The sequence below is a fragment of the Dama dama genome, chromosome 6 (assembly GCF_033118175.1).
Source record: "Dama dama isolate Ldn47 chromosome 6, ASM3311817v1, whole genome shotgun sequence".
NCBI classification, from domain to species: domain Eukaryota; kingdom Metazoa; phylum Chordata; class Mammalia; order Artiodactyla; family Cervidae; genus Dama; species Dama dama.
Genome location: NC_083686.1, coordinates 44,753,794 through 44,777,376, shown reverse-complemented (window position 1 = coordinate 44,777,376; position 23,583 = coordinate 44,753,794). Strand labels below are relative to the sequence as shown.

The 23,583-nt window shown below is 40.2% G+C and overlaps 1 pseudogene; it reads left to right on the top strand.

Moving 5' to 3' along the window:
* Positions 1-311: 311 nt before the first annotated feature.
* On the top strand, positions 312-18,972 carry LOC133058719 (mitochondrial-processing peptidase subunit beta-like; annotated as a pseudogene).
* Positions 18,973-23,583: the final 4,611 nt, after the last annotated feature.

Here is a 23,583-nt window from a genome sequence, read left to right as displayed (position 1 = left end):
GCAGAGGGGCACGTTGCAAAAACAAAAATTCTCACTCTTTTAACTTTTCCATCCACTTTAATCCCAGTGCCCATCCTTCCTCTCTCCCCAGCTTCAGCTGGAGTCCTGCCATTCCTGTGATCAATCACGCTTGGGGGAGAATCTTACTCATGTGGTGAGGGGGGCGGAGGGGGCGCAGTGGGACAGTGGGGGCGGAGGGAGTTCTGGTCCAGCATGACTGTTGAGTGTGATGTCCTTTTGTGGTGCCCTCGAAAACAGAAGTGAGGAAACAGGCCGTCATTTATCATGTGGCTTTGTAATACATGCTGATAATGCAAAACAGCCAGGCCGCTCCTGAGGTCGGTCCAACCAAGTACCAAGAGTCAGCTGAGGGGGGCCACGTCGGAAAGGGAGGTTCTCGGTGGGACGTGCCCTCTGGCCAAGGATCTCCCTGCAGTCACAGCTTCCCACTTGCTGCTGGAGACTGCCATTTGTCCTCTGGAGAGCACACAGCCACCTGCCTTCCGTACCCTGCCAGTTTGGGGCCTCTTGGGGAAGCTGAAAACTTCCCCATTTCTGCCACTCACAGCCCAGTCCTCCCCAAGCCCGGTATGCTATCGGATGCAGGTGCTAGACGGTGGAGCTTTTGGTGTGGCGTGGTTGCTGGCCCTTGAACCAATCACTGCAGCCGAGGAGAAGCAGCCTTCTGATTGGCTAAGCCTAGGTCACCTGCCCGCTCTTGGATGGGTGTGAGGCAACCTAGTTACCTTTTGTTTCCAGGATGAATGACACCACAGTGAGCCTTGTTTCCAGGATGAATGACAAAGGAAGTGTGATGGAGCCACTGGAATTACTTCTCCTATTTCTCTGAATTTCCTCTAACCTCAAAACCCAGCCCACCAGTTAGCACCATGCCTTTGCCCAAAGGAGGCTTCCATCAATATGTCTTCTGGCAAAAAAAAAAAAAAAAAAAAAATCCACTTGAATCCACAAATGAACACATGATAAAATCCATGCACAGGCAAAAGACCACGGAAGCACTTTTTAAAAAGGGGCCTTTTTCCCACCAGGTACCCACCTAAGAAAACACCAAGCCATGAGAATGACGTTACTAAAACAGAATAGTCAGGGTCAGCCTCTCCAAGCACTCAGCTGCACTCTACTTTGGACCTTTGCTGCTCTTCTTTGCCACATATCACTTAGGTCAATGTAGCTAAGTCAGGGCCTCCTTTCTCAGGCCTCATCTGACTTTCCCTATCAGCAGCATTTGACTCAGTTGATAACATTCTTCTCCTTGAAACCCTTTCTTGCCCTGGTTTCTAAGACATCACACTCACTTTGTTCTCTTCCCATCTTAAAAGTCTTCCTTCTTGGATTCTTTTGCTGGTTCTCCCTGCCCTCCCACCCTCCCTGCTTCTGAATGTTCAATACCCAGGGATCAGTACTTGGAGCGCTTCTTTCCCCCTAAGTAAATAAGTAAGTAAGTGTTAGTCACTCAGTCGTGCCCGACTCTTTGCGACCCCATGGAGTGCAGCCCACCAGGCTCCTCTGTCCATGAGATTTTCCAGGCAAGGATACTGTAGTGGGTTGCCATTTCCTTCTCCAGGGGATCTTCCCAGCCCAGGGATCAAACCCGGGTCTCCTGCACTGCAGGCAGATTCTTTACCAACTGAGCTACAAGGGAAGGGAAGCCCTCTTTCCCCTTAGATGATCTTATCTAGTTTATGGCTTTAATACCATCCATGTGCTATGATCCAGTGTGTGTGTGTGTGTCTAGGCTAAACCCCTTTCCTGTGCCCCAGATCTTATATCTATCTTCGTTCACAGCTGATATTTTTACTTGGATGTTTAGTAGAACTCACCAGCTTATCCCATCTATGACTAAGCCCTTGACGGCTTGCCTTCCGCTGCTATCAAAAAGAAAACAATTCCTCCCAGAATCTAGTCACTCAGGCATATCCACCATGCTGTTCCTGACTCCTCTTTCTCTCCCTCCATATTTTGTCCAAAAGAAAATTCTATACACTCCACCTTAAAATATATTCAAAACTGAATACCCTCTCTCCTGCTGCCACCCTATTCCTAACAGGTCTTCCTGCTTCTGCTGTTGTCTCCGACCTCAAGCTCATCCTCATGGCTTATTCTCAACACATGAGCCACACCGATTCCACTGAAATTTTAACAGATCATGTCAGTCCTCTGCTCACAGAATACAGTGGCCCCAGGGTAAAAGCTAAATCCTTGCTGTGACCTATGTGGGCCATGTGATCTATCTCTCACTTACCTCACATACTTTGGGTGAGCGCTAAGTCACTCAGTCGTGTCCAACTCTTTGTGACCAGATGGACTGTAGCCTGTCAGGCTTCTCTGTCCACGGGATTCCCTAGGCAAGGATACTAGAGTGGGTTGCCATGCCCTCCTCCAGGGGATTTCTTAACCCAGGGATTGAACCTGCATCTCTTATGTCTCCTGCATTGGCAGGCGAATTCTTTACCATTAGTGCCACCTGGGAAGGCCACCTCACTCACTTTCAGTTCCGTTCAGTCCAGTCGCTCAGTCGTGTCCGACTCTTTGTGGCCCCATGGACTGCAGCACGCCAGGCTTCCCTGTCCATCACCAACTCCCAGAATTTACCCAAACCCATGCGCATCACCCATGGCGATGCCATCCAACCATCTCATCCTCTGTCATCCCCTTCTCCTCCTGCCTTCATTCTTTCCCAGCATCAGGGTCTTTTCAAATGAGTCAGTTCTTCCCATCAGGTGGCCAAAGTATTGGAGTTTCAGCTTCAACATCAGTCCTTCCAGTGAATATTCAGGACTGATTTCCTTTAGGATGGACTGGTGGGATCTCCTTGCAGTCCAAGGGACTCTCAAGAGTCTTCCTCCAGCACCACAGTGTTGAAGTGTTATCACTCACTTTACCTCCTGTTAATCATATCCTTTCTCCTTCCACTTCTTTCCTCATATATTCCAGGCATGCACCCACCCCAGGGCCTTTGCACTTGCTCTTCCCTTCCCCACAAAAGCTCTTTCTCCAAATATCCACACGGTTACATCCTCAACTCCTTCAAATATTTACTTGAGTCACCTTCTTAGACAAGTTTTCCTTGGAAATCCTATCCAAAATTCAATACTCTAATTTTTCCTGTCTCCCTCTCCTTTTTATTTTTATCCTTTCCTTTTATCATTAGCTAACATTCATATATATTATATATATACATATAGCATATGTTATATATGTAACATTTACTATAGTCGATAGAATGGACTTTCCCTTAAGGTCTGTTGAATGGGGATTCTTACTAAGAATTCTTACTAAGATTCTTTTAAGTCTGTGCCATTGTCCAGAAACTTAGTGCACAAATGTGCACATTTATGTGATTCATTCTTTTTCAAAAATTTAGCTATAACTGATATATAATATTAGTTTCAGGTATACAACATAATGAGTTGATATTTGTACATACTGCCAAATGATCAACACTATAAATCTAGTTAACATCCATCATCTTACATGGTTAAAAATAATTTTTTTCTTGCAATGAGACCTTTTAAAATCTATTCTCTTAGCAACTTTCAGATATGCAATATATTCAAAATATTCACACATTTTCTTTATTTATTTCATCCTGTGCATTGTATTTTCTCCCTCTAGATTGTTAGCTCCATGAGGATAACACTATTTTTCTTTTAATCATTAATATCTTCTTGGGACCTGAAATAGTGTTTTTACATAAAAAAGGAAAGTAAACAAAATAGCATAATTGTATAACTGAGATCTGAGACCCTTGAAAGTCAAGCTCTATATTTGAGCTTAACTTCTAACTAAATTCAGTCATTGGGCAAGATAGGATTCTAAGTCTTGAGGTCCATTTTTGGTCTAGAGGAAGCCAGGAAGATTTTCTACTTATGTGATTTACTAGCCTTAAAGTTTTCAATAGCTTCTCACTGTCTTCAGAGATCAAGTTCATTCCACCATCATCTGTACCTTTTCAAGTTTATCTCCTATATTAGCACAACATTTGTTTTCTCCAGCCAGACTAGTCTGTCCACTATTTTCCAAAATTGCCTTGAGCTTATTTTCTTCCATGTTCTTTCCCTTTACTTCTTGTTTTCCAAAACATCCTTCACATCTCCTCTACTCATCTATGCAAACCCACCTCACTCTTCATGATCTCTTTCTTCCCCACCTGATGAAATCCAACTGGTCTTTCAGCTCACATTATGCCTCCTTTAGAAGGTCTTCCCTGAAATTTCCAGATGGAATGAAATGTTTCCTATCTAGAAAGTTTATAGCATCTTTTTCCAACATTATTCCGTTCTTTGTACGGTGCCAACATGGAGTAGTAAAGTGAGGATCCACAGCACAGAGTCTAGAGCTTAAGTGTATTGATTCAAATACTATAATTTAAATACTATGATTCAATATGCTATAAAAAATTTCACTGATTTTTTTCTGCAAACCCAGTGTATAACCATAATGCCAGTGTGACACTGAGTTGAATTCAACACCTATTTATTGAATTAATGCACAATGAGAAACAGAAAGATGAATTCAAGGTCCTTCCCTGAATGACTATCTACAGAACCACTGTCTGCTCAGGAAGATCAATGTATACACAGCTAACTTCCTCATATTTACTACATCCTACATACAATATGGCTCTTTTATTTCTTTCTTAAAGTTTCAGCTATCCTCAGTCTCTCACTCTTACCTATTTTATAATTTTGAATCCAGGATAGATTCATTCAGTTGAACCAGTTTATTGTTTCTTTTTTATAATTTCAAATATTTATTTCTTTAAAAATGGAGAGAATTAAGACTATCTGAGAAGTAATTTAAAGATTTTAAAATCTTGCAATATTTCTCCAACTAGAACAACCTTTTTAAAGCCTTATTTCACTGATTTAACTTCCAAAGTTTATTTAATATTTAATGATTACATAATGTATTAACAAGGCACTTTGCATATTAGATATATTAAAAAAATTAATGACTCTTGGTAGTGTTGATGGTTAGAAGAAAAATTTCAAAGGTATATTTTTTGTTTTAATGTGGGAACATGTAAGTTGCAATCTATTAGTGTCTACTTAATGAAATTGTTTTTGAAACCCTGCCTGTTAACCTTTAGCCTTGAAGCTCGTGCATCGTTTCCTTATTCATTAAATGACTAACTCACTGACCAGAGATATTTATGAGCTCTTGGCTCAGCCTGAACCTTTCTGGCATAGACCAGAGACTGAGGAAGTTTCCAGAATGATCTCCGCAGCCTTCTCCTGAGACATATCTCTGGCTGCCCCATTTATCGTCCCTTTTCTAGTCATATCCACACGCCAAGCTCCCACCTCAATCTGCTCCCTTTTCCAGTAGGCACATTTACATCTGGTCTTTATTGTGGTGACTTTTTTACTTTGCAGTCACTTTTAAAGATGTTTAATCAGGTGCGCCAGTGAAAAGATGCAAAGTGAAGAGTAGGTGTTTCTAAATATTTCTTCAGAAAGCAAATTCAGCAATATTCCATCTCATGTCTTGTATTGCCCCAGAGGCAGCAGCGGACACACTGATTCCTTGAAGGTGAAACCTGGAGCCACAGTTTAACACCCATGAAATTGCTTTTCATGCCTATTATTGTTCTCACTCTCCACTCTGGATAAACAGGCTCAGAAGTGGTGTATATGTCAAGTTGTTTTCCTTCTGAAAGATGATCCTTAAAGTAACTTCAGAAAACAGAACGGTAATTCTAGAGATAAAAAAGGAAGCCATGATTATGTTTAAAAGCCTCTCAGTAAGCTAAAATGCTATTCACAGAATTGTAAAATAATCTTCCATAGTTTCTAACTTTAAAGTAATTTAGAACAACAGGACTTATAAGAAAAGATGCCTCATGAGAGTGATATCTTGGGTTATTTTCCTGGAGGTAGTTGAAAGGAAACAGTACTGCATAGCCTGACATGGGCCTACGTCAGGCTATAAGACATTGCGCATTTAACTCCTGAAAGGGATAAAGAATTAACAAACAATGGTATGGGGGAGAAGGGCTGTGGTAGTGGCTCATTTTCCTGAAAAACCAAAAAGGCTGGTCAAGAGAGAAGGGTCTTTCAAGACTGCTTTGGAAATCCTCTAACACAGAAGCTTCACCTTGAAGATACCTCTGCAATCCAAGGTCAGGGACTGTGGGTCAGCTTTTCCAAATGTACTCAATGCCCTGGGTCCTAGGCTAACAATGACAAAGAGAAGGAGATGCTTAGTTTAAGAATCTAGAATAAGACACTCTAAAATTCATTTCAGAAAGTCTGGAAGATTACTTTTCCCATGGCAGCCATAACCAAGCCAGGATCACAAGTATGTTGATGGACAGAGCCCAGTCTTTTATCAGGTCCAAGCAGCCCGTCCTTTTCCAGAGTTCACTTTACTCCACCTAGCTGTTATGAAAGATTTACATTAGTACCTGTTTTATCTAGCCAAAAGGAATCTGAAGAGGTTTTTGCTATCACAGAGAAAGACCAAAAATGAAAATAGCATTTAATGTTGGTCTTACAGCAACCGTTACAGAGGAAGCATGCACCTGAGCGGAGGGAGGATACCTCCAAGCTCCTTCCTGGGAACTACACTCGGCATCAGACTCCATACCTTTGGACTGTGTCTGTGAGCTTCTGTGCTTCATCTTCATTTATTTTGTGCTTCTGTTAGCAAGACATGCCCTCAGGTAATTGCTTCTTCACTTTAGGCTATTTCAGCTTAGGAAAGCTTTCATAGGAACCTCTAACTTCAGATAGCCGAGGGATATTTGAACATTTCAGTAAAATGGCTGGACCATTTACACAACTAGAGGAATCCACATGCTTCCCCAGGCGAAGGACTACGGTTTATGAAGTAAAGACGATCCTACATGTAGGGCCGCAAAAGAGACACAGATGTACAAGAACAGACTTTTGGACTCTGTGGGAGAAGGCGAGGGTGGGATGATTTGAGAGAATAGCACTGAAACATGTGTCTTACCATATATAAACTAGATGACCAGTGCAAGTTCGATGCATGAAACAGGGCATTCAAAGCCAGGGCTCTGGGACAATGCGGAGGGATATGGTGGGGAGGGAGGTTGGGAAAGGCTTCAGGATGGCGGGCGGGCGGACACATGGATACCCGTGGCTGATTCATGTCAATGTATGGCAAAAATAATCACAATATTGTAAAGCAATTATCCTCCAATTAAAATAAATTGATTCGTTAAAAAAATCAAGGACTGTAGTAGGTAAATAAGAATTTGCGATCACAAACCTCAAGGAGATAAATAAGGCAGTTGCGGCCTTCATGGACAGACAGAGAAGCAGCAGTGTCTCCATTCATGGGGTTCAAACAAAGAAAACCGTGTCAGACAAGACTGAACTATAAGAGAACTCGACTGCAGTTTCCAAGGGCCACATTAATAGGCGATGGGAGGGAGTATTTTTGTTGAAGAATGGTTTGCTGGAATTTCATCAAAGTGAAAGAAGACCCTATCTAGATAGTCAGAACCTATCAGGGACACACCTTGAAAGCTTAAAACCAACATGCAGTAAAATGAGGGTCAGGTTCTCAGACCTCAGTGAAAGGTATTGGCACAAAGGTGCTCTTTACTGAAAAAAGTCTTTGACTGAGCTGCTGACATTAAAGCATAAAAGCACTATTAAAACATCATCAGTTAAAAATAAGATAGGGAAAACTAGCTGTGTCAAATGTCTTTATATTACCTTATTTTACCTCAAGAGTATGTGAAGTGATAAGAAAAGAGAGGTTCAATGAAGCAAAGCAGTTTTACCCATGTATTCTAGCTAGTAAGTTACTACCCAAAATTTAAATCTAGAATTGAAAGTTTCTAGAGTCCTTGCTACTTCCACAAGCTGCTGCCTCCATATGCGGCCCTGGGCTCTGCATGAATGAAAGAAGTAAAAGGCCAATAATGCTTTGAAGAGGAAAGTCTGAGGCTTTTCGGTTACTGAATAATAAGGTAACCCCTCTGGGATGAATGCATAAAGCATTCTGCATACAGGGGCTAATGAGAGAAAGTTAATATGTCAGCTTTTGCTGGCTCTAAAGTCCCCATGGACTGAACATTAGGACCCTACTTCCTCTCACTTAAGATTCTCCCCCCTTTAGAATCTCCAGGAAACCCCGGAGTGTTTTGGGCACAGCAGACTAAAGTTACCCTTCAGTAACACTGCTGTTCTTTCTCAGATCCCTGTTGCTTATTCACACCCCTCAGGGTTCTCCTGCAGCACGGCCATCTCTCAGACATCTCCCCGAAGTTAATGGTCACCTGACACTGTTCCCCTCCTCCTCTCTATTCTAGTTACCTGTAAACCCAAACGCCTGAGTTCTAGGCCTGTAGATCCAAATGCCTGAGTTCTGGGTCTACACATCCAAATGCCTTTCAGACGTCTCAACAGAATATTCCCAAGATATCTCAAACACAACACATGCAAAATAAGTTACCTTCTTCTCCAAAAATCTTTTCCTCTTGTCAGTTGAATTTTGATGAATAAGGGACACCAGGACTCACAGTGATAGTGATTCAAGTCAGAAAACTGGCATCATCCTACCTGTTTTCTTCAACCAGACACCAAGTGCATCATTTTTACCTTCCTGACAACAGTTCGTATTTCCTCTCCATTCTCTGAAGGGTGAGGGGGTAAACCAAATGCTCTTGGGCTACACCCACATTTCTATTCACACCTTTTCAAGCCTCATCTTCTTTATTTCCTTCCTTGTTTCCTACCAGGATCACCCTTCGTAAATGCATGTTGTATCAAGTTACCACATCCTTTACAATGCAAAGACCCACGTTTTGTGCTAAAGTCCCTTCATGATTTGCTACCTACTTATTCGACTAAATCTGTTTAGTGTTTACATGTTTAGCCCATTTACATGTTCTTAGATCTACGAGTCCAAAACATGGAAAGACTACACTGGGGCTCAGGATGTAGACTGTGAACAGTAGAGTGCTACTATACTAAGAATGGGGAAGTTAGATTATGCACACTTGATATGTCAGAGAAGAAACCAAGGATGGCTTGCTGTTTGAAATAAAGTAACACTATGGGGGACAAAGAATCCTGAACTTGAGCCACTCCCTTCTTATATTTTCAGTTTCTTTCTTTCTTTTTTTTTTTTTTGGAGTATAGTTGATTTACAATGTTGTGTTAGTTTTAGGTGTATAGCAAAGTGAATCAGTTACACATATACATATATTCACTCTCTTTAAAGATTCTTTTCCCATATACAGCTACTCTTTTAATCAAAGCTCTTCTTCTGGTGTTCCATCCTCCAACTAATTAAAGAGCAATCAAAGCAAATAGGTTTGGAATTAAAATAACTTCATTGAGAATGTATAGCCTGAGTATAATTTGAGTAAGAGAGATGACTGGATGGAGGTTGAAAACAAGACTTGATGGTTTAAAAAAGAACCATTGGAGACTTAGAAAAAGATGAAAATTATTAACACTGAAAGATAAAATCAGCCTATTGTAGAGTCTGGGAGAAATTTTTCCAAACTGTAAGGCAAATGGAAGTGTACTGAGCAAACAAAATGATAGCCTGCTCGTGCTTTCCCTCACAAAACAACAGCCCTAGCAACCTGAGGAAAGTCCTAAGACACATAGATTTCTTTCTCTTGCTTGAAGACACACTGTCTAAGCAGAACTTCATATGTGGGTTGCTGTCTTTTGAGATAGAGAACTCTTTCTTATCTTACTCTATTTCCAAGTTTCTGGCCCTACTTGTAGACTATTAACTTCCTTAAGACAAGATGGTGTGTGTGTGTGTGTGTGTGTGTGTGTGTGTGTGTGTGTGTGTGTTAAATGCTTCCATATGAGGCTGGTTCATCATAAGTAGAATAGCGAATAGAGTGGTAAAGCTGTAAGTGAAAAAAAAAGGTCCATGCTAAGAATTCTGGTTCTTTTAAAAAGAAGAAGAGGAGGGGGAGAAGGAAAACATTTTTATAGCCCTTAATAATCTAGGCATTAATCCAAGTGCTTTTTATGTATTAATCGGTGTTTAGAACAACCCTGTATTGGTATAAACTGTGCTGTGGTAAAATGAAACAGATAGTCCCCAAATCTTCATAGTTAGCATAACCTAAGTTTATTTGTTGTTTATGCAAAGTTGGATTTGAGTAAATAGAGATCATCCTCCACTTGGCAGCTCAAAGATTCCAACTCCTTCTGTCTTGTGATACTATTTAAGGGCAGCCTGGTAGAGGAAGAGAGAATGCAAAGGCAAACCGGCTCCTACCTGCCCCAGCCTGGCAGTGATTCATGACACTTCCACTCCCAGGCCATTGGCCAGAATTGGTCACATGGCCTCAATCTCAGCCGACACCTGGAAAATGTCAAGGAGCTCCTGGATATCCCAGTGAGCACTAGCTGTCTTGTTCACAACACTTGTGAGAAAGGTAATAGCATAATCCCTAAGATTTCTCATAGTCTCAGATGATGAGAAATTGGAACAAAGAAAAAATAATTTACCCAAATCCACATTGTTAGTAAGTGGTAGACTTGCGATTTTAACCAGACAATCTGATTACAGAATTTGTGCTTTTTAAAGATTATATTATGTAGTTGATCCTTGAACAACATGGCTTTGAATTGCACGGGTCCATTTATACATGCAGATTTTTTCCCAGTAAATATGTGCCTCGTATTACATGATTCATGACTACAGAGGGCTGACTGTAAAGGGACATGTTGATTTTCGACTGCACAGGGGTGGACACCCCAACCCTTGCATTGTTCAAGGGACAACTGTATTATTGCCTTTCAAAAGTAATAGAGGAGCCAATGATTTTATTAATGATTTGTAACAGAGAAAACTGTGGATGGAAGACAGAAAATTCTCTCTTGGAACTCCAGAGCCAGGTTACACTAGCCCCAGCTGGATACAGAGGATTAGGAATTGAATGTGCAATCAGTGTCCTGTAAATCTGAGAAGGACTCAACCAGAAGGCTAGTGATCAACAAGGACAACCGAGAGAAATCCCTGCATCCCACTTAGTGACACACACCTAGTCCAGATACATCTCTCTCTGAGCAGCAGGAAAAAAATCAACTCAAGACTTACAGGAAGAGTATTGAAAATCCAAGATAAAGGGAATAGGAGATTGACAATACAGGAGTCTATTTGCTAGAGCAGGGTGGCAAGACTTTTTTGTAAAGATCCAGATGGTGAAGTTTTTTAGGTGTTACAGATCATACTGTTTTTGTCACCATGACGTAACTTGACAGAAAGGCACAAAGCAGGCATGGTGTTAGTCACTCAGTCACCCACCAGGCTCCTCTGTCCATGGAATTCTCCAGGCAAGAATACTGGAGTGGGTTGCCATGCCCTCCTCCAGGGGATCTTCCAGGCCCATGGATAGACCCAGGTCTCCTGCATTGCAGGCAGATTCTTTACCATCTGAGCCACTAGGGAAGCCCAAATCTTCCATAGGCAATACATAAATACAAAGCAATAGATAAATACAAAGCAGCATAGGCAATACATAAATAAAAAGGTATGGCTGTGTCCTGATAAAATTCTGTTTACCAAAACAGATGACAGACTAGATTGGTCCATGTTGCCAACCCAACACTTGCTCTGAAAATAAGGAAATTAGCAAATATTAACAGATCATTACACATTTGAAAAATAATTTGGTAGGAATTCAAAAACTATCAATCTAAACGGTGATGGAATCATTTATCAACAAACAAGCGGCAAATATTTTTAACAAGTTATTGTTAAAAGAGATTCAGTTTATATAATTCTGATAAAAGTCTGAATAGGTATAATTTAACTCGAAATTAATTTGTTGTAGAAAGTTATATAGTGTCCGACATAGACAGTAGACCGCCAGTCTCCTCTGCCCATGGAATTATCCAGGGAAGAACACTGGAGTAGGTAGCCATTCCTTTCTCCAGGGGATCTTCCCAACCCAGGGATCAAACCCAGGTCTCCTGTATTACAGGCGGATGGTAATTACAGATGGTAAAGATACCATCTGAGCCACCAGGGAAACCCATGTGTACTGTACATGTATAATATATATATGCATACTATGTTCAGTGAAATAAGTCAGACAGAGGGAGACAAATATTGTTTGAGATTGCTTATATATGGAATCTAAAAAGTCAAATAGATTAGAATAGTGACTACCAGGGGTGAGGGTTAGGTTAAATGGGGAAATTTTGGTAAAAGGATATAAACTTCCATTTATACAATGAAAAAGTTCTGGGGATGTAATGTACAGCATGACTACAATTAACAACACTATACTGCCTACTTGAAGTTGCTAAGAAAGTACAGCTTAGATATAGTCACCACAAAAAAATGATAGTTTTGTGAGATAGATGTGCTAATAATTTTACTGTGACATTCATTTCACAATATATGTGTATCAAATCATCACATTGTACACCTTAAACAGTATTATGTGTCAGTTATACCCCAATTAAGTTGGAATGATATATACATTCATACATATGAGCCAATTTTATAAACATTTATTTAAAACTGCATAAGATAAAAACAGAATAAATACATAAAATGTCAATAGTGAGTTAAGATGTAAGAATATAAGAGGTTGCATCTTTTTTTTTTTTTGGTATTATTTGGGTTTTTCTACATAAATATTTCATAATCAGAAAAATTTTTTTAAAAACACAAAAGAAAACTCAGGGGCTTTTGAATCAGACCTGACATGGATTCTCTGCTACTCACTAGCTGGTGATCTTAGACAAATCATACCTTTGATCCTCAATATTCTTATTTGCAAAAAGTGGATATGATCACATTTACTTCACATGATTTCTTGAAGGATTAAATGTGTGTGTGTGTGTGTGTGTGTGTGTGTGTGTGTGTGTGTGTGTGTATTCACACAGAGAGAGAGAGAGAGAAAGGAGGGAGGCTGACTATTGTGGCAGAGGGATTTCTGTGAATAGTGGGTGATGAATACTTTTCCTAATCAGGGTTCAGGGGAATGTAAAACAGCTTCCGTCAGGAGTTGAGACAGAACTGGGATGCAGGAAGAAAGGACTATGCTTTCTTTTCCAAACTAGGAGCTGAAAGAACCAGCTTCTCTTAGAGGGAAGCCAGCAAAGAGGTCCCAGGGATTAGGAAGAGGGCCAAAATGGGCTGGACATGACAGCAAACTCAGACAGCAACTGTCCCTGCCCGATGCACGGGTGCAGCTTGACGGGAAGGTGGTGGTTCCATTCCTGACCTCACCCCTGAGAATCTGCTCCCTGAAAGCTCCACAAGCTGCAGAACTCCAGGACAAAGCCTAGGATTTCAGTAGAAACACTCTGGGAAGAGATGGAGAAGACTGGGAGAAGGAAACAAGGAAGATCAAAGAGAAGCTGGGAAGAAGGGATTTGTCTCCACAGCAGCATCCTCAGAGCAGAGGACCCTCCACATGCCTTAGGAATCTCCTCTAGCTGACCGAGTCCCATACAAGACACGGAGAGGCACCAAGAGCAGTTAGGCAAACAGTTCCTCTCATATGCCTGCACCTCCAAGTGCCACACGAGTTGTGTCTTCGTACCAGGAGCACCTTCCAAATGCTCCATCTCTCATCTCCTTTGAACGTTCCTGCCTCCCCTACATCCCACTAAGTGCACAGGGGCAGGTCCATGCACGTGCACACACGTCTGTCTTTTGGTTCACTCCCTCCAGTACTCTTGCCTGGAAAATCCCATGGACAGAGGAGCCTGGTAGGCTACAGTCCATGGGGTCGCAAAGAGTTGGACACGACTGAGCGACTTTACTTACTTACTTACTTATTTACACCTTTATTTCTCAGCATTGGCATCCCTACCTCTGATGTCCAGGAGGGTTAGCTGTGGCTTCTAGAACCCTATGCTGAAACCGGCATGGCGCTCACTGCTCCACAGTGGCATTGCCTTGCTTTTCTCATCCTGTGGTACACAAACTGAGGAAGAGATGGGCATGGCCGTGGTTTCCTAGGCTCCCAGCAAAGCCCCTGGCATGCTAACGTAGCTGGACTCTTCTTTTAGTCACTTCAGCACATCTCCTTCACCACCACACCCAACATAACTCCCCTAGGTGCTTTAAGACCTAATGCCTAGTATGCAAAGTGGTCTCAGGAATCCTAGACTGGGAAGCAAAGAGGAGCTGCAGGCAGTACACATAATGAGGAATGATGGGCCCAGGCTTTGGTAACAGACTGCAAAACTGCTGTATGATTTCAATCTACTCCACTTTCTGCAGTCCTCCCCTTTGTTTCACATTTCTTGCAATATTATTTGCCAAAGCCTGGGCAGAGGTGAGTGTATAAAATCTGTTTACCAACTTGGACACTTTTGCTCTTCCTACCATCTTGAGTGTAAATCTGTAGCTTCCCTCTTCTTGGCAATAATTGGCAACCCATTCTTGTCAAAACTGTGGACATCATGCCCTTAATTAGTAAGGAAATCAGAACAATTTCTATTTATTGAGTGCTTACTCTAAGTCATGTCCTATTCTAAATTTTTATATACATTATTTCGCTTATTCCTCACAAAAAATATTTGAGATGAACATTATTGTCCCAATTTTGTGGATAAAGAAACTCTAATGGGGTTTGAGTAACTTGCCCAAGGTTACACATTTACAAAGTATTCCAGTCAGGATGTGAAACAAACTTTTCTGTCCTGTCCAAAGTGTACTGCCAAGAATTACAGATATACGGGCCATCACTCAACAAAAGTTTAGTTAGGAAAGACCCCAATTTCAAATTAAATGCCCAACTCTGATGCTAAGTGACTTATCTAAAAGACCAAGGGTCAGTTTGAACTACTGATAAGTAGGCAGCATTTAAGAGACTTTGATTACAGAGGTAGCAATCACAGACCTCAAAAGTATGTTGGAAGATGACCCCAATTAACACCACTGGGCATACTCGGTTTAGCTGTAATATCATGTAACTGGTACAACATCCGTAAAGTTCCAGGTTCTGTTTTCCAGGGTCATTGATGACAGTTTTGTTTTTAGAATAAACAGGTAGAGTGGGATAAAGATTCCCAACGGATAGTTAGTCTTTAGCAGTGTCTATGACCCACATTTTAAGCCTTAGAAATAAACACAGAACACTTGCCAAAAGGCCTGTCCATCATGTCGTTTTAGACAAAGATAAACCCAAGTAAGTGTAACCAACAATGTGAAGAAACTTGTTGAGTACAGGAGAATTCCTCATCATAAAAAAAAAAAAAAGGCAGCAAGACAAATTTACTTTTCTAAGGGGGTTAAGAGTGCCTAAAGGTAATGGGATTAACTCTGACATCTGTGCTTAGATTCGAACTCTTGGTGGAAGAAAAGCTTATAGCTTAATTTTGCAAGACCCAGCAAGGAACCTGTGTTGGCCAGTAGGGAGATGGAGTCTAAGAAAATTGGATTAGAGCTTCTGATATAAGGACTTATGTGATCAAGAGGAATGTGCAATTATAAGCAGTTGTACTAGACAAGTCTTTTCCTGTGTGATGTTTCAATTTTAGAAAAGACCACAAGCTGGATAACCAAACCATTACTGATCTATCCCATCTAGCAAGTGAGCCAGTCCTGTACTGAGATAGCTTTGCACCTGGTAACTAGAAAGAATAAATCCTTCTTAAAGACAATTGTTTTGAGTTCTAATATTCCTCTTTTTAGAAAAAGGAAAGAAGTCAGCTCCTGAAACAAGAAAGACTGCTCCTTTACTTGTTGTTGAAGTTCCTACCTCTACTTTACCACCCATTTTGATCAGGAACCATCTTCCCTTTTCCATTCCAAACTACACATGAGCCAGTCTCCAGGGTGCCACCCTTCCCAATGGTCTCATAACCCCAGTCATATATCAAGTCATTTCTGAGCCTTCCTATATGAGAATGCAAAATGTAAACTCTTTGTCTTATTTTTGTAGGTCACTGTCTAGCACAATGTCATACACGTGGCAAGTTCTCAAGAAAAGTTTCTTTAAATCAACTTTACCACAATAAAATTTTTTTTAAAAAGGAAGAAGGGTTTCTTGAACAAATCCACAAATGAGTGGATAAGTAAGTAAATGGTTAACCCTCAGGTCTTCTGAAGGCCTGTTCTAGGAAGATGTGCCTGGGTGATCTTTCAGAACATTTCACTCCTTCTGTATCCTTCAGATGAATTGCTTAATGTTGTTGAGGTTCAATTTTCTTATAAAATGAAAGCAATGCTACTAATTTCATTAGGTTATTGTGAAACTCAAAATAAGCAATTCATGCTGGGTGCCCATCCATAACCCAGACACTGTCCCTCCTTACTTTATGTTCTGTCTACCTTCTACTGAAAGAAGTTATCTAGTGTTGCACTGGGGCAGCAGTCTTGCTGTAATGGGGTAAAATGGCAACTTGGCCCTAATAGCTCAAGTGTTTGAGTCTGATGTGTCTAGAGGATTTTTATCTGGTGGTGTGGGTAGGAGAGTGATGAGGACTATATCAGTTCCTCAATATAACTTACCTTACAACAGAAACCTTGTAAATTAGAGTACCTAAGAATAGTGCTCAAATTTCTACTTCCCAAAGTATTAAAGAATAAATATCACAAGGAATCTCCTTGGCTCACAACATCTAAAAATGCATGGATAAAAGATGTTAAAATGCTTATCTGAGCTATCAGGAAAATGATGGAAATCATCAGAGGTTAAAAATGCAAGAAAGCGCAAATCTTCAGAGGTAACCAACCATCCTGAAGCAATGGATCCTGTGTGATTATTACCTTATCACTGATGGCCTAGAGTCTTTATTTTAATTGGCATCAAGCAGGGTTGGTGATACAATGCCTAGATATTAGACCAGATGAAGACAGAAAAAGATCCATCTTAAGTAGTTCAGGACACAGAAGTTGACATTTTTAATGCAAATGTAAACCAAAAGAAGAAAACATAACCCACAAAAGAAAACAGTAAAGAAATTTTCTTATCTCAAGCTCACCACTGGATAGAGTCTGTCTTGAAAATTGCTGTTCACAAGTGGTCTTCATGATGGTTTAGAGCCAGAAACTAGAATTGTGGTCCCACAATACTCAGCTTTAGAATTTAACTTAAAGTGATTCAAGATTCATAACAAGTTTCTGGATAAATATTCTTAAATCAAGACCTCAAATAGTTTCCTCAGGTAATTACAAACTAGCTGAAATATAAAAATTATAAAAACACAATAGGAATAAATTTTTTAAAGTAAAAAAAAAAACAACTGCAAGAGGAAACAAGTCATTGGAGTAAGTAACAAGAACAAGATCAATAACAAATGACAAGATTATAGCTACAAGAATAGATGATATTAGACTTATAAATTAAGAAATATAAAATAAGCAGATTGATTCTCTTAATAAAGAAATTATAATATTTGAAGTACAACAAGTTACAGAAATTATAGAATTTGACCAAGTGAATCTTACAAAAGAACCAAATAAAACTCCTGGGTGAAAAGAAACACATATAGTAAATGAAACTAGAAAAACTAAGTGGATGGGTACACCATTAGATACAATGGAAAAGAGTATTAATGAACTGGAAGAAAGAACTGAAGAACTACTCGATATTCAGCAGAGAGGAAAAGAGATTGAAAAAATAAAACAGAAGTTAAAAGACATTGAGAAGAGATGGGAGAAGTGGATGTCTAAGTCATGCTGATGCCCATGGTGTGGTAGTGGCGGTGGGGTTTCACTGAGAGGGTCCTGATTAGATGGGCCAGTGGGTTGTCATTATAACTCAGAGACAACGGGTTGAGAAATACACAAACCACTATACAAGTTGCTCTGAATGTTCCTGAAACATAAGTAACATGTTTGGAAAATGAACTCAGAGTGGCCTCTGGAAACTCTGGATTGTCATATGCACCATTAGTCTGAATTAATGTTGGAATTTGATATGAAAATAAGAATAATGGAACAGCTCATTCTCTGGAACATTCAAACTTCAAGGTCACCAAAAAGAAAATGAAAAAAAGGGTGCTCATTTCAACCTATACCTCCAGAAAGCAGATGATATATTATGCCAAAGAATTCTCTAAAGATTTGTCAAGATCCGTGGAAATTCTTGCTGATGTAACACAAAACAGTACATTGGGGAAGCAGAGACTGAATATGAGTACAGAGTAATCCTTGGAGAGATGCATGAAGTGATATGCAATTTACAGAGTTGTTTTTTATTATCTTCATGCCACAGCATACCAAAATTCTGCAATTGGATGGATAATTTGGGGACCAACTGAAAATATCAAATCTATAAATTATTAAGACCTTGTGTATATAACCACACATTATAAGGGTTCAAGAACATTATAAGGGTTCTCACTATGACTGGAGGAATCTCCTATGATGGAAAGCTTACGTTAGCAAAGTTTCATTTTGGTGACTGTTTATGCCCACACAAAGGAAAAAGAACAGCTCTGCCTCCCTGTTAATTCATAGGAAGTGAGATTTGTTTGACAGATGACAAGTTGCCTTTGATACACCTTGCAAGAGCTGTTGAAGTTGTTGGTTACAATCATCCAAGGTACAGTCTCTCTTACAGTTGCAAACACACTCATGGGCAACTCAGATTGTCATTTCAGAGGACTGAATTTATCTAGTAAGCCAGCCCATCTCATCTGTCATGACAACCTCTGCCATAGCTTCTAGTCTTTCCACACTTCCCACACAGATACAGGATTGTGGGGAATCTGTATGAGCTGTAAATCTGACATCGTTGCAGACATGCTACATGTTGTTCAAACAGAATAGATGTGACTCTGTATAAGTGTCACTGAAAGTAAAGTCACACAAAAATTCTTCTAAAACATATTTTTGTAGCTCTGTGGTTCAACCCCACAAAGATACTGGTAGGCAAATATTATATTATAAAAGAACTCCCAGTATCCCTGAACTTGGAAGCAGGAACTGATGCTGTAGATACTGAGACGATTCAAAAGTCTGTACCAAATATAATTTTATAGGGGTTCAGTTATTGCTGCTATTGGTTCTGTTGAGTAAGATTTTAACTGGGTTAGTAGTAACATGTTAATTTTGTGATTAAAATGCTCTCAGTCAAAATATTTTGAACATACTTATTAATAAAACTAATAGAGAGCTGAAAGTTTAAAGCAAATAAAGAAGATGTGATACATATACAGGCTTATGAAATACTACTCAGCTATAAAAAAAAATTTTTTTTTCCATTTTCAGCAACATGGATGGACTTAGAACACACATTGCACCAATGTCACTTTCTTAGTTTTGACCTTATTCCATAGTTTCGTAAGATGTAATCATTGTGGGAATCTGAGTGAAGGGTACATAGAACCTCTCTACTATTTTTTGCAACTACCTATGAGTTTATAATTTTTCAAAATGTTTTGTTTATAATTTTTTTGCAACTACCTGTGAGTTTATAATTTTTCAAAATTTTTCAAAATATTTTGTAGCCAAGCCCTTATTTTGCCAAGTTTTTGGCAGCAAGGATGAATAAAACAGGGCTTCATACCATACTTCCCTCTAGTAACTTTGGAATCCTTTTGGGTGAACAGGTAAGATGAAAATATATTAAAGATAGAAAAAACAGAAAAATGGTTGTAGCTATACAAGTAATGCTAGGGTTACAAAGCCCAACAATTTCAAGACTTCAGTACTGAGTCTTTGAAATAACAATTCAAAGTGCCAACTGTTGAGAAATCGGCCTTGTCTCAGTGTCAAATTCATGCAGTCAAGGTGGACAGTACAGCAGGGTATCTCCAACATTAGACCAAAAGGGCTTGCCCCAGAACAGCCTTCAGTTTTCTGTCTGAAAAGTCATCTAAAATAGATCTTGCCACACACATCATTCATGTGCTAAGTGGCACGCCTTTTCCATAACTGATCACCACTTGCCCACCCAGGCCATGTGCCAACCTGAGTAATAGGGTGGAACCCTGGGCGCAGGTCCTGGTCACTAGGCCAGCTGCCCATGTTCTGGGAGGACTTCCAGGGGCACACAGATCATGTGGACCCTCCCTGACATAGAGCAATCCATCACTGCTTGAGTGACCTCTTGTATTAGTGAGACCCACACATTACCAAGGTCTGCTTTCCTTGGCACTGAGCCATTAGAGATTGTTGTTCTCTGTTCAACCATTTCTTTTCTTAACAAATGGAAAACAACTTGTTATGTAATATTCTGTGCCTACAATGGGATATGTGTAATATATATAAAGCCACTGGCCAACAGAGGATTCCTAACATTAATGATATAATTGACTCTGGCTGTGTCCTTGTCCCCAATTTTCCCCACCTTCCTGCCTGTCCCGCAAACATAACCAGTCTCCTGAATTTTGTGTTTATCATCTCTTGCTTTCTAAAAATAGTAGACTAGAAGGTAGTATCCCCAAACAATGGTCCTTGGCTTTCTTTGTGTTTTTGCTATGAATAATATAGACTGTGCTCCTTTCTACTGATAGTTGTATACACATATGCAAGAGTTTCCACACTTAGGCCATAGAAATGCAATCTTTACTTATTTTAGATAGTGTCAGGTTGTTTTCCTAAGAAATTGTACTATTTTATAGCTCAACAGTAGTAAACAAGATTCAGTTTTTCCACACCCTCACCAACACTTAGTATTACCAGATTTCATCATTTTTTTGTCAATCTAGTGGATGTAAAATGATATCTCATTATGATTTTAATTTGCATTTCCCTGATTACTAAGGAAGTTAAGAATCTTTTGTGAATTCCCTTGTGGCTTAATGATCAGGATTCTGCATTTTTATTGCTGAGGGCTCAGGTCCCAACCCTGGTCAGAGAAATAAGACACCCACAAGCCTCAAGGTGCAACCAAAAACAAAAACAAAAAAACAGAATCTTTTAATATCTTGAATAGTCATCTATATTTCTTTTTGTGAATTACTTTATCAAGTTTTTTTTGGATTTCAGTAGGTTGCAGCCATTCTTTATATACTCTTCATCCTAGTTCTTTGTCAGATGAGGTTATCAGGATTTTCTTCCAAGTTTGTGGCTTATCTTTTTACTCTCTTTATGATATTTTCAGCAAGCAGAAGTTATTAATTTTAGTGAGGTGAGATTTATTCATTTTTTTCCTTTTTGGTTTGAGCTTTTTGTGTCTTTCAGTTCCATAGAGAAAGAGGAATTCACTGTGAAAGGGAAAACTTTAAATCTTTTGGAAGAAAATACAGGAGAACACCTTTATAACCTTTGGGTACAGAAGGATTTCTTAACTGAGACTCCAAAACTGTTAATCATAAACCATTGCTACGTTAACAAACATGTTTAGAGATTGTTAGGATAAGTTAGGAGGATAAGTTGAGCTCTAGCTGCTGTTGTTTTAATTATTTTCCCTGGAGGAATGCACTGCTCTGAGCTGCCACTGAAGGGGCAGTTTCAGAACAATAGGCTGTCGGCCCAGCCAGCCTCTGTCCTAATTCCCATCCTTCTGCCCCCACGGCCACCACCTTCCCAGAAGGGAGGCACAGGGACCCACAGCAGTTTCTTCACCTTTAATTCTTCTTTGTTACCAGTGCTGATGGGGGTCTGTTTCCGCTAATCTTAACTGTGGCAAAATGCTCCAGGATGTCTATTCTTCTGGTTACATATGGAATTTCCTGGATTTCAGTTGATTGCTTGGGATGGGGGCTGATTAGATGCAGCTATTTCCAGGCATCCTTGCCTTTTCTTTCCTGAAAAACCATTGTGTTAGCAACATATTTTTAGGTGGGGTTACATTATTCACATACATTTTCTTTTCTTTTTCATTATACAATTTCAAACCAAATCCCCCCACTGGCCCCCCAAAAAATGCCAGCATCGAGTGCTACTTTCAACAGTCCTGTCTTTGTTATACTATTTGGGTAATCCTTATAATATTTTTAACATTTTATCATTTTAAAGCCCATTTTTTCCCCCTCTCCAATCTCATGATACTTCCCTCCCCTTCCCACTCCTTTCCCATATGCCTATTTATGGATCATTATCCCCTTTTCCATCAACATCTTCTCAACTTAGTCCTTGGAGGGGACTTGGTGGTGTAAGTCTCTCTCATGATGAATGGGATTTTTTTCACTCTTTGTAAAGTGCTGGCTTCCACTAAGGGCAGCTAATTTCTTTGTAGCTACTTGGAGTAAGTAGGTTAGGTTACCAGCACTGCTGCTTATCTCATTCTAAAGTCAATGATCCAACTCACATGATCATCGCCTTTAAATGTGGGGAAACAGTTACACAGAAGCCCTAGTAATTGATTAGCAGGTATTTCCTGAAATGAATCATTTACAAGACAATGCTTCAATTCCCAGAGTATTTCTGAGGCAATTAAGACCTCGTCAGTTGCTTATTTTTTGACTGTTGGATGATGGTCATTTTTTCCTGGTGTAACGTGTGAGATGGAGACTCATTTTCTCAGCGCTCCGGCCACTGGCTCATTCTTGTCTCTTTGTCCTGTGCTTCTGTCTGAAACCTTCTCAGGTAGATGCTTGTGAAACAGTTGATCTTGAGTTTCCATCTGTCTTGGTTTGGATTGCACTGAAACGTCATGGGTTGTTTTGATTGTTGAAGAAAATTGTGGTCAGGATCTGCGTTCTTCCTCCTGCCTTGCCTTCCCAGGGTCAGCCGATCATGTCAGAGGGAAAGTGAAGGGGACGTTTGGTGGAGGACAGAGGCCCTGTCCCTCCTCCCAAGGCCTGGATGCTCTCGGGCTATGCCCACAGAGAATGCCTGCTCTGCATCTTGCAAGGCTGCTCGAGGCTGGAATTCTTGATTTTCTATGCATACGGTATTTATGACTTTGTGTACCCCAGGCACTAAATTGCAGGCTGTGCCTTAAAATCTGTGGGACAGGAAGTCAGATAATAATTTCTGTCTTACACCAAGCACTTTCTGTGAACAAGGTTTTCATGCTGCTAGCTTGACTTACAGCATCTTATTTAATCTTAGAAACACTGTGTGTCCTAGATGTGATCACCCACATAAGAAACCCAAGGCTGGGAGAGGTTGGGTGTATTTTCCAGGTCATTCAACTAAAGAGTGAAGAAATTCAATTCAAACATAGATTTGCCTAACTTCACAAGGTGCTTTTAACCACTACACCGTCCTGCCTCCCTCTTAGAGAAAATAAATGATAGGCCAGAAATACATGAAGTGGCGTGAAAGTCGCTCAGTCGTGTCTGACTCTTTGTGACCCTTGGACTATACAGTCCATGGAATTCTCTAGGCCAGAATACTGGAGTGGGTAGCCTTTCCTTTCTACAAGGGATCTTCCCAACCCAGGGATCAAACCCAGGTCTTCTGCATTGCAGGCAGATTCTTTGCCAGCTGAGCCACAAGGGAAGCCCAAGAATACTGGAGTGGGTAGCCTATCCCTTCTCCAACAGATCCTCCCAACCCAGGAATCAAACTAGGGTCTCCTGCATTGCAGGCAGATTCTTTACCAACTGAGCTAATACATGAAATAATACCAGAAATACATGGTACTAACTAAAAGGAAGTTACAGAAAGGTGAATTCATGGCAAGCTGGAGTAGTCAAGGGTTATAGAGCAAAAGGAAAGGGTCCATAGAGAGTCTCTGATCCCATGTTTCTCAAACTCTTCTCTTTAAATTGTTAAAAAAAAAAAAAAAAGTTA